Below are 13,075 nucleotides of genomic sequence, written 5' to 3' on the forward strand. Positions count from 1 at the left end.
GCACAATGTATCTGAGTCCATCGACTGTAGACAACGGAGTAATAAACCGGAGTACAAGGCCCCCAAGCAGGCCACGTCGTGGATGCAGCAAGACAGAAGAGAAGCATGCACAGCAATCAAAACAACAAATTTAGCAAATTTCCCCCAACCTTTTCAAATTTTTCAGGACATCCCCGGGCCTCAAAGAAGGGTTCTTCTTGGGCTGCGCACCAGTACACCCCTCATCACCACTTACGTACAGTAGGAGGTATGGCCTGAGAAAAGGCCACCGCAATGTCTTGCTTGGCCACTCCTACCGCAGTGCCCAAGAAGCGTTTATTGGCTCTGGAGCCATCTAGGCCATCAAAAAATCCTAGGAGAAGACACAAGGGGTTGTGAGGGACCAGCCATCCCAAGGTCTGCATGAGCTCTTATTCCTCACCCGCCCAGAATGAGTCAAGAATAGGGCACTACCAGACCATGTGGTAAAAATCACCCGGGTCATGGCCACACGGTGTACACGCTGGAGAGGAGCGCAGTCATGCCCTGCACAGACGCGCAGGGGTAAGATTTGCTGTGTGGATATAATAACGTTGAATGAGATGCAGTTTAAAGGAGGTCATCAGAGTTTTTGGAGCTATGATAGCATCTCGCCAGTCTGCTTCTTCTAGGGGACCCAGCCTCCCCTCCCAGCAGGTGCGCAGCAAGTCTATTGTCGCAAGGCCATTGTTCACAAGGGAGCGGTAGATCTATGACACCCCACCTCTATTTAGTTCCCCATTATGACCTGGGCCTCTAGTGAACTGAAATCAGGAAGTGAAGTGGCTGGTGGGATGTGCGCAGTCAGAGCGTGTCAGAGCTGCAAATACTTATATTGGGTGGTATGAAGGGAGAGGCATTGCTGCAGGTCGGAGAAGGGTCTGATGTGGTCCCCTACCCAAATGTCCCACTGCCGAAAGCCATGAAGGGTCGTTGCCTCACATAACCAAGTCATGTACCACTGGGGTGTGTGTTGAGTAAGCTTCTTATACCATCTCGTGTAGCGCAGAGCAGAGCACCAGGCCTTTAGGACTGCTCTAGTTATAGGTGGGATGGTATGTGGTATGGGGAACCGGAATTCAAAGACCTTTTTAAAAATCCACCAATATTTGCTTACAGTAGAGCGAACAACATGAGAGAGATTTTATCAAGAGACACAGATCAACAAACCACATACAAAGGCACTAGACCCTGCTTCAACTGCAACAGTTGTAATAATATCATCAAAGGCAATAAAATAAATCATCCAATGAAGGGCACAGAAATCAAAATTAAAGTCAACGCCACATGTGACTCTTCCAATCTAATCTACCTGTTGAAATGCCCATGTGGGAAAATGTATATAGGCAAAACTGAGAGAAAAATCTAAATTCGTCTGAACAAACACAAGTCAAACATAAGGACTAAACAAGAAAGATCAAGTGTGGCCATGCACTTTATGGAACACAACCACAACGTGGCACAACTGAAATTCATGGTGTTGGAAATGATTGAAAAAAGAGAAGGAAAAGACAACAACAAAATCCTTCTACAAAAAGAAACTGCTTGGATTTATCGTTTGCAATCGCTGAAACCGTTTGGTCTGAATGACCGTATTGAACTAAGCTGCTTTTTATAAGTACCCTTTGACTTACATACGGACACGAAACTCTTGTGCCACTGCATATTTCTGTTTACATGACTCTTATGAAACATTACAAATTGTAATATGTCGAGCATATTTTTGTAACCTTTGTAAACCATGTTACACATTGTCATCGACACCGCTTCACCTGCCCATTGAGCGAACACACCATTCACTTTTATCATTTTTGTAATACCGTCATTTTATTATCATTTTTTGTAATACCGTCATTATACGGTCGCCTTCACTTTAGGCTCTCCCCATCCCAAGATGGCTGACTTAATTTTGGCCAATAGTCCCTTGTTCATGTTTATGACGCTTGTAGAAGCACTAGTCCCTCGTTTCTTTTTATGCAAACACAGTTGCGTTATAACTACTCTCCCAAGCTCGGGTCAGCCGCATTAAGCCGACGACGATCATCGATGGAGACTTTACGTACCTGCTACAACACGCTTCAGTAAGTTTATACCCTGCTTGCACGCCAATTTATGTCATTCACCTGACAATCTTGACAACCTTTTCCTACCCCGATATTACCGTTTTTTGCAGCTTCTGTGAACATTGAAGCTCAATTCAAGATCACGTGAGCACTTTTTTTGTCAAGTTTTCACTTCTGGCATGATCACGAATTCCCCAACCCTTCTCACTTCCGTTAAACACTTGTTGCAAATCACGTTCATTTATTCACTCTTTGTGACGTTACTCGAGCACACTAGGCACACAAAAATCCGTTCGCTTGATAGCTTTGGTCCCGTTAATGGACAGTGTTACACTACAATTAAGCATGTTTATTTTGGCTAATTTAGATTGTAGTGCTTTTGTGTAAATATTGAATTTATTGTGTAAATCGTCATTTTGATGAGCTATGATGCAAAGGATTGCCGTTCTTATTTTCAGGGCTCCTTGAGAAAGGGCGACCCTTGCCCGAAATGCATTGGAGCACCACTGTTAACATCATTTAGTTGTTGAAAAGATTTGAACCATATGGTTTGAAATTTGAAGTGAATGCGATGAATTAAATCTACATTCGTTAAATTCAAATGAATCATAAATAAACCAATTACAAACTGAGAGGAGTCTGTCTTGTATGACGAACCGGAGGGAGTGCCCACCGCTGGGATGTGCACACAAGTTGTGTGCCCACTTTGTTGAATTTCATTTTATCGGCGCAAACGGACGGTTACGCCACTAGCAGGAGCACCCTTACTGAAGGAACCTAAATCAACCACATAATCAACAATTTCACTAACTCGCTGTGCACCGCACTTACTGTTTCTATCATAATTGATTTTTCCGCCCTCGAGGCGGTAGCACGCACCTAAACTCATAATGCAATATGAGGAAATTTCAGAGTCAACTGCAGCTAGAGCCAGCCTTTTGGCATATGGAGATGAAGAAAAAGAACGGATTTATGCCCTAATAAATGACGACTTATTACAAGAAACCACCAGTCTCACAAGAGAACAGTGTGTCAAACACCTTCTTTATCTATCCAAACGCAGGATCAACCAACAACTACACGCCAAAAAATTAATCAAGTATCATCAAGCCTTGCGCATCCCCCGTGGACTCAGGATCGCGTTAAAGCCCTCCCTATGTAAAAATTCGAAAACTTTTCAAGCCAAATGGAATGCTATTTTGAATAAATGCAGCCTCGATCTAATTCTCCTCATAGTAGAGAAACTGTCCACAATCCTCTCAGAATTGACATATGAAATCAATGAAGTTGAAAAAGAATTGGAAGGATTTACCTCGTCAGAAGAATTATCTCAAATGCTAGAAGATGTGAAGATACAATTAGAGAAACATACTAAAGACATTAATGACAGGAAGATTAGGAAATTTCGACGTGATACGCTCAATTATAAATTAGATGATGTGTATACCTGGGCCGACATATATGCACAACGCAGACGCAATAAACCTTTCAGCCAATACACAGACACCTCCTCATCTGGGAGTGATGTTTCCAGCCGTCCACCTAAAAAAACAACATTTGATGAAAATAGGAATAAAGAACATACAACAATTCAATCAGAGGAGAATGCATCTACATCTGGATCTTTTTTAGAGGGAGGCCCACGAGAAACCGACGACCCAGGCGGAGTAAAAGAAAAGGACAAAGAAGCTCCCATCACACGAAGCTCCAAGAAGGACAACAAAAAGAAAGGGAATCGCTAGTAATTAACATTTCGGACACTAAACTATCAACCTACAAAATCAACCTTTTACAAAAAGGCATATAATTTATTCCGACTACCTTCACCAACCACCTTGAATAAGAGACAAGTACTTTTAAATTAACACGTAAACTGAGGTTACGCCATTTTTTCGAAAATGTGCTTCCACCGGCAGCAGAAAAGAAACCGGATCAACTTTGCGGTCTGCGTCCATCAAGCTCTTACATGCCACCGACCAGTCACAAGAGCATTGACACCTTTGAAACACTAGTCAAACAGGTTTTGGAGAAAATCAACTACAATAAAAAAACGAACAAAATGAACATCATACAAAAAGACTATGACACCTTAAGAAAAATCGCAGATAACAAGGCAATTAAATGCATAAAAGCTGTCAAGGGTGGCGCACTGGTCGTCATCAATTCCAGCATGTATCAAGCAAAAATGATTGAACACATTTCGGACCCTGATACTTATATGACATTAGAATCCAATCCCACCAGTCAATACAAATCAAAATTAACCACAATTGTTGCTAAAGCATATGAACAACAGACAATTGATGAACGCACCAAAAAGTTTTTATTGGTTGAACATCCAAGAAGTCCAACAATAACCATACTGCCAAAAATCCACAAATGCCTAATGGATCCACCAGTTAGGCCGATTGTCTCAACAAAGGGGTCTCTTCACGAGCCCGTAGGAAAACTCCTTGATCGTTATCTCCAACCTCTTGTCAAGCAACTTAAAAGCTATGTGAAAGACACCACTGAGTTTTTACTTAAACTCTCAGAAGTTAACATCAATGAAAATGACAACCTGATATTATGTACAGCAGATGTGAAAAGTTTATACACTTCCATCCCACATGGTGGAGGAATTGATGCAGTAGAGAAGACTTTGTTAAACAGCGATATTTCAGAATCCATGCAAGTCCTACTTATGGAACTTATGATATTTACGCTATATCATAGCTATTTCACTTACAACGACCAATGGTTCTAACAGCTGTCTGGCATGTCCATGGGCAACTGCGCCGCACCCACGTACGCCAATATATATATGGCAGAATTTGAGCAAACCAACATTTATGACAACTCCGAATGGATGAACAACTTACTCATGTACGTTCGTTACATAGACGATTTATTTTTTTATTTGGAAAGGCACGAAAGACAAGTTAGAGAAGGAATTAAATGAACTCAACACCAAAGACCATCGAATTCAACTCACTTGGAATATGAATGAACAAACCATCAATTTTTTGGATGTCTCCATCATAAGGACCAACACAGGTCTGGAAACTGACCTTTTTAGAAAAACAACTGATCGTAATAATACACTGTACTTTTCCAGTTTTCATCAGAATTCACTCAAACGCCACTTGCCTTTTAGCCAAATGTTGCGAGTGAAACGTATTGTTTCAAGCCCAGAAGTTTGTACTCAACGTTTGACCGAAATGAACTTAAGATTCATTGAGAGAGGGTATCCACCTGAAATCGTGAATGAAGCCACGAGCAAAGCCTCCAAGATCACTCGTGAAAAAGCACTTACAAGAGCAAAAAAAGTGAAGAAACAAGGATGGTGGTAGTATCCAAATAGTCCACACTCAGTGGAAGATACAAAAAAATCATATTGGGACATTGGAGAATTCTATCATCAGAACCGGAATTCAAAGACCTTTTTAAAAATCCACCAATATTTGCTTACACTAGAGCGAACAACATGAGAGAGATTTTATCAAGAGACACAGCTCAACAAACCACATACAAAGGCACTAGACCCTGCTTCAACTGCAACAGTTGTAATAATATCATCAAAGGCAATAAAATAAATCATCCAATGAAGGGCACAGAAATCAAAATTAAAGTCAACGCCACATGTGACTCTTCCAATCTAATCTACCTGTTGAAATGCCCATGTGGGAAAATTTATATAGGTAAAAAACTGAGAGAAAAATCAAAATTCGTCTGAACAAACACAAGTCAAACATAAGGACTAAACAAGAAAGATCAAGTGTGGCCATGCACTTTATGGAACACAACCACAACGTGGCACAACTGAAATTCATTGTGTTGGAAATGATTGACAAAAGAGAAGGAAAAGACAACAACAAAATCCTTCTACAAAAAGAAACTGCTTGGATTTATCGTTTGCAATCGCTGAAACCGTTCGGTCTGAATGACCGTACTGAACTAAGCTGCTTTTTATAAGTACCCTTTTAGGTACATACGGACACGAAACTCTTGTGCCACTGCATATTTCTGTTTACATGACCCTTATGAAACATTACAAATTGTAATATGTCGAGCATATTTTTGTAACCTTTGTAAACCATGTTACACATTGTCATCGACACCGCTTCACCTGCCCATTGAGCGAACACACCATTCACTTTTATCATTTTTGTAATACCGTCATTTTATTATCATTTTTTGTAATACCGTCATTATACGGTCGCCTTCACTTTAGGCTCTCCCCATCCCAAGATGGCCGACTTAATTTTGGTCAATAGTCCCTTGTTCATGTTTATGACGCTTGTAGAAGCACTAGTCCCTCGTTTCTTTTTATGCAAACACAGTTGCGTTATAACTACTCTCCCAAGCTCCGTCAGCCGCGTTAAGCCGACGACGATCATCGATGGAGACTTTACGTACCTGCTACAACACGCTTCAGTAAGTTTATACCCTGCATGCACGCCAATTTATGTCATTCACCTGACAATCTTGACAACCTTTTCCTACCCCGATATTACCGTTTTTTGCAGCTTCTGTGAACATTGAAGCTCAATTCAAGATCACGTGAGCACTTTTTTTGTCAAGTTTTCACTTCTGGCATGATCACGAATTCCCCAACCCTTCTCACTTCCGTTAAACACTTGTTGCAAATCACGTTCATTTATTCACTCTTTGTGACGTTACTCGAGCACACTAGGCACACAAAAATCCGTTCGCTTGATAGCTTTGGTCCCGTTAATGGACAGTGTTACACTACAATTAAGCATGTTTATTTTGGCTAATTTAGATTGTGGTGCTTTTGTGTAAATATTGAATTTATTGTGTAAATCGTCATTTTGATGAGCTATGATGCAAAGGATTGCCGTTCTTATTTTCAGGGCTCCTTGAGAAAGGGCGACCCTTGCCCGAAATGCATTGGAGCACCACTGTTAACATCATTTAGTTGTTGAAAAGATTTGAACCATATGGTTTGAAATTTGAAGTGAATGCGATGAATTAAATCTACATTCGTTAAATTCAAATGAATCATAAATAAACCAATTACAAACTGAGAGGAGTCTGTCTTGTATGACGAACCGGAGGGAGTGCCCACCGCTGGGATGTGCACACAAGTTGTGTTTGCCCACTTTGTTGAATTTCATTTTATCGGCGCAAACGGATGGTTACGCCACTAGCAGGAGCACCCTTACTGAAGGAACCTAAATCAACCACATAATCAACAATTTCACTAACTCGCTGTGCACCGCACTTACTGTTTCTATCATAATTGATTTTTCCGCCCTCGAGGCGGTAGCACGCACCTAAACTCATAATGCAATATGAGGAAATTTCAGAGTCAACTGAAGCTAGAGCCAGCCTTTTGGCATATGGAGATGAAGAAAAAGAACGGATTTATGCCCTAATAAATGACGACTTATTACAAGAAACCACCAGTCTCACAAGAGAACAGTGTGTCAAACACCTTCTTTATCTATCCAAACGCAGGATCAACCAACAACTACACGCCAAAACATTAATCAAGTATCATCAAGCCTTGCGCATCCCCCGTGGACTCAGGATCGCGTTAAAGCCCTCCCTATGTAAAAATTCGAAAACTTTTCAAGCCAAATGGAATGCTATTTTGAATAAATGCAGCCTCGATCTAATTCTCCTCATAGTAGAGAAACTGTCCACAATCCTCTCAGAATTGACATATGAAATCAATGAAGTTGAAAAAGAATTGGAAGGATTTACCTCGTCAGAAGAATTATCTCAAATGCTAGAAGATGTGAAGATACAATTAGAGAAACATACTAAAGACATTAATGACAGGAAGATTAGGAAATTTCGACGTGATACGCTCAATTATAAATTAGATGATGTGTATACCTGGGCCGACATATATGCACAACGCAGACGCAATAAACCTTTCAGCCAATACACAGACACCTCCTCATCTGGGAGTGATGTTTCCAGCCGTCCACCTAAAAAAACAACATTTGATGAAAATAGGAATAAAGAACATACAACAATTCAATCAGAGGAGAATGCATCTACATCTGGATCTTTTTTAGAGGGAGGCCCACGAGAAACCGACGACCCAGGCGGAGTAAAAGAAAAGGACAAAGAAGCTCCCACCACACGAAGCTCCAAGAAGGACAACAAAAAGAAAGGGAATCGCTAGTAATTAACATTTCGGACACTAAACTATCAACCTACAAAATCAACCTTTTACAAAAAGGCATATAATTTATTCCGACTACCTTCACCAACCACCTTGAATAAGAGACAAGTACTTTTAAATTAACACGTAAACTGAGGTTACGCCATTTTTTCGAAAATGTGCTTCCACCGGCAGCAGAAAAGAAACCGGATCAACTTTGCGGTCTGCGTCCATCAAGCTCTTACATGCCACCGACCAGTCACAAGAGCATTGACACCTTTGAAACACTAGTCAAACAGGTTTTGGAGAAAATCAACTACAATAAAAAAACGAACAAAATGAACATCATACAAAAAGACTATGACACCTTAAGAAAAATCGCAGATAACAAGGCAATTAAATGCATAAAAGCTGTCAAGGGTGGCGCACTGGTCGTCATCAATTCCAGCATGTATCAAGCAAAAATGATTGAACACATTTCGGACCCTGATACTTATATGACATTAGAATCCAATCCCACCAGTCAATACAAATCAAAATTAACCACAATTGTTGCTAAAGCATATGAACAACAGACAATTGATGAACGCACCAAAAAGTTTTTATTGGTTGAACATCCAAGAAGTCCAACAATAACCATACTGCCAAAAATCCACAAATGCCTAATGGATCCACCAGTTAGGCCGATTGTCTCAACAAAGGGGTCTCTTCACGAGCCCGTAGGAAAACTCCTTGATCGTTATCTCCAACCTCTTGTCAAGCAACTTAAAAGCTATGTGAAAGACACCACTGAGTTTTTACTTAAACTCTCAGAAGTTAACATCAATGAAAATGACAACCTGATATTATGTACAGCAGATGTGAAAAGTTTATACACTTCCATCCCACATGGTGGAGGAATTGATGCAGTAGAGAAGACTTTGTTAAACAGCGATATTTCAGAATCCATGCAAGTCCTACTTATGGAACTTATGATATTTACGCTATATCATAGCTATTTCACTTACAACGACCAATGGTTCTAACAGCTGTCTGGCATGTCCATGGGCAACTGCGCCGCACCCACGTACGCCAATATATATATGGCAGAATTTGAGCAAACCAACATTTATGACAACTCCGAATGGATGAACAACTTACTCATGTACGTTCGTTACATAGACGATTTATTTTTTTATTTGGAAAGGCACGAAAGACAAGTTAGAGAAGGAATTAAATGAACTCAACACCAAAGACCATCGAATTCAACTCACTTGGAATATGAATGAACAAACCATCAATTTTTTGGATGTCTCCATCATAAGGACCAACACAGGTCTGGAAACTGACCTTTTTAGAAAAACAACTGATCGTAATAATACACTGTACTTTTCCAGTTTTCATCAGAATTCACTCAAACGCCACTTGCCTTTTAGCCAAATGTTGCGAGTGAAACGTATTGTTTCAAGCCCAGAAGTTTGTACTCAACGTTTGACCGAAATGAACTTAAGATTCATTGAGAGAGGGTATCCACCTGAAATCGTGAATGAAGCCACGAGCAAAGCCTCCAAGATCACTCGTGAAAAAGCACTTACAAGAGCAAAAAAAGTGAAGAAACAAGGATGGTGGTAGTATCCAAATAGTCCACACTCAGTGGAAGATACAAAAAAATCATATTGGGACATTGGAGAATTCTATCATCAGAACCGGAATTCAAAGACCTTTTTAAAAATCCACCAATATTTGCTTACACTAGAGCGAACAACATGAGAGAGATTTTATCAAGAGACACAGCTCAACAAACCACATACAAAGGCACTAGACCCTGCTTCAACTGCAACAGTTGTAATAATATCATCAAAGGCAATAAAATAAATCATCCAATGAAGGGCACAGAAATCAAAATTAAAGTCAACGCCACATGTGACTCTTCCAATCTAATCTACCTGTTGAAATGCCCATGTGGGAAAATTTATATAGGTAAAAAACTGAGAGAAAAATCAAAATTCGTCTGAACAAACACAAGTCAAACATAAGGACTAAACAAGAAAGATCAAGTGTGGCCATGCACTTTATGGAACACAACCACAACGTGGCACAACTGAAATTCATTGTGTTGGAAATGATTGACAAAAGAGAAGGAAAAGACAACAACAAAATCCTTCTACAAAAAGAAACTGCTTGGATTTATCGTTTGCAATCGCTGAAACCGTTCGGTCTGAATGACCGTACTGAACTAAGCTGCTTTTTATAAGTACCCTTTTAGGTACATACGGACACGAAACTCTTGTGCCACTGCGTATTTCTGTTTACATGACTCTTATGAAACATTACAAATTGTAATATGTCGAGCATATTTTTGTAACCTTTGTAAACCATGTTACACATTGTCATCGACACCGCTTCACCTGCCCATTGAGCGAACACACCATTCACTTTTATCATTTTTGTAATACCGTCATTTTATTATCATTTTTTGTAATACCGTCATTATACGGTCGCCTTCACTTTAGGCTCTCCCCATCCCAAGATGGCCGACTTAATTTTGGTCAATAGTCCCTTGTTCATGTTTATGACGCTTGTAGAAGCACTAGTCCCTCGTTTCTTTTTATGCAAACACAGTTGCGTTATAACTACTCTCCCAAGCTCCGTCAGCCGCGTTAAGCCGACGACGATCATCGATGGAGACTTTACGTACCTGCTACAACACGCTTCAGTAAGTTTATACCCTGCATGCACGCCAATTTATGTCATTCACCTGACAATCTTGACAACCTTTTCTTACCCCAATATTATCGTTTTTTGCAGCTTCTGTGAACATTGAAGCTCAATTCAAGATCACGTGAGCACTTTTTTTGTCAAGTTTTCACTTCTGGCATGATCACGAATTCCCCAACCCTTCTCACTTCCGTTAAACACTTGTTGCAAATCACGTTCATTTATTCACTCTTTGTGACGTTACTCGAGCACACTAGGCACATAAAAATCCGTTGGCTTGATAGCTTTGGTCCCGTTAATGGACAGTGTTACACTACAATTAAGCATGTTTATTTTGGCTAATTTAGATTGTAGTGCTTTTGTGTAAATATTGAATTTATTGTGTAAATCGTCATTTTGATGAGCTATGATGCAAAGGATTGCCGTTCTTATTTTCAGGGCTCCTTGAGAAAGGGCGACCCTTGCCCGAAATGCATTGGAGCACCACTGTTAACATCATTTAGTTGTTGAAAAGATTTGAACCATATGGATTGAAATTTGAAGTGAATGCGATGAATTAAATCTACATTCGTTAAATTCAAATGAATCATAAATAAACCAATTACAAACTGAGAGGAGTCTGTCTTGTATGACGAACCGGAGGGAGTGCCCACCGCTGGGATGTGCACACAAGTTGTGTGCCCACTTTGTTGAATTTCATTTTATCGGCGCAAACGGATGGTTACGCCACTAGCAGGAGCACCCTTACTGAAGGAACCTAAATCAACCACATAATCAACAATTTCACTAACTCGCTGTGCACCGCACTTACTGTTTCTATCATGTGGTATGGGGGCCCCATACAAGTAGGCCTGAAGTTGCAGAAAGTCCATTGTCCTGAGCTTGGTCCGGTAAGCCGGGTCGGATCAGCTGCCAGCGAACCAGTTGTGAACAACAATCAGTCTAGTGGCCAAGTAATGGAGGTGAAGGTTGGTCACACCCATGCCAGAGTCGAAGGGAGATATCCGATAGCAAGCCAAGGCCATACGTGGCCTCCTGCCCCCCCACAACAACCGAGTGAGTAGTCCATCAAACTCGCGGAACCAACCACCCAGGAGATGAAAGGTGATGTTTTGGCGAATGTATAAAAAATGGGAGAGAATCATCATTTTAAAAAGTGCCCCTCTGCCAAGTGGGTTAAGTGGGAGAAAGTGGCAGTGCTTGAGGTCGGCCTTAGCCTTCGTGACCAGGGGTGTGAGGTTGAGAGACCATTCCAGCTCCAGGAGCAAGGTCACCCAAATCCCCAAGTATTTGAGCGATTGTCTTAGTAGGAGGATGGTTGACTGCCAATCGAAGCAGGCCCACGATGGATGGAGGGGACCCAGGGAGAACTTTGCAGGATTAAGCCATAAGCCCCAGACATTCTCAAAGGCACGGAGGACCTCCAAGCAACGTGGGCTGGAGTTCTCCGGGTCAGCTAGGAAAAGGAGGACATTGTTCGCGTATAGGGCAATTTTATCTACTTGATGGGGATCCCAAGACCATCCTCGAATTTGGGGATCATTGCGTATGAGGCAGGCAGGTGGCTCCATCGCCAGCGCGAATAAGAGCTGCGAGAGAGAGCAACTGTAACGGGTGCCTCTCTGGATGGAAAACGCCTCCGAGAAGGCACCGTTGTTCAGTACTCATGCTTTAGGGTTGGAGTACAGGACTCGGATAAAACGCCAAAAAAGTGGTCCGAATCACATCGTAGTGAGAACGTCCTCCAAATAGCTCCAATCAACCGTATTGAAGGCCTTTTCAAAACCGATGAAGAGCAGGGCCAGGTACGGGGTGAGTAGGGCGAGATGGAGGCGTCGTATGCAATTCCAGGTGCTGCGGGCAGGCATAAAGCCGAATTGGTCCAGGTGGACCAATTTGTGCAGCACGGGATGACGGCGTTAAGCAAAGGCAGTGGCAAATATTTTCATTTCGATATTGATGAGAGAGATCGGGCGGTAGTCTGCACAGGAGAGAGAGGATGGCTGGGTCTTTGGAATGACCAAGATAATAGCCACAACAGTCTCCGGGGGGAAGGAGCCCGTCTCGACCACGTGCTGGAAGAGGTCGACCAAGTGGGGGACCAGTAAGTAGCAGTATGTCGCGTAGAATTCCTGCGGGAAGCCGTCTGGCCCCTCCATCTTTCCAGAGTTGCTCC

The sequence above is a fragment of the Lissotriton helveticus genome, chromosome 5_1, assembly GCF_964261635.1.
Source record: "Lissotriton helveticus chromosome 5_1, aLisHel1.1, whole genome shotgun sequence".
NCBI classification, from domain to species: Eukaryota; Metazoa; Chordata; class Amphibia; order Caudata; family Salamandridae; genus Lissotriton; species Lissotriton helveticus.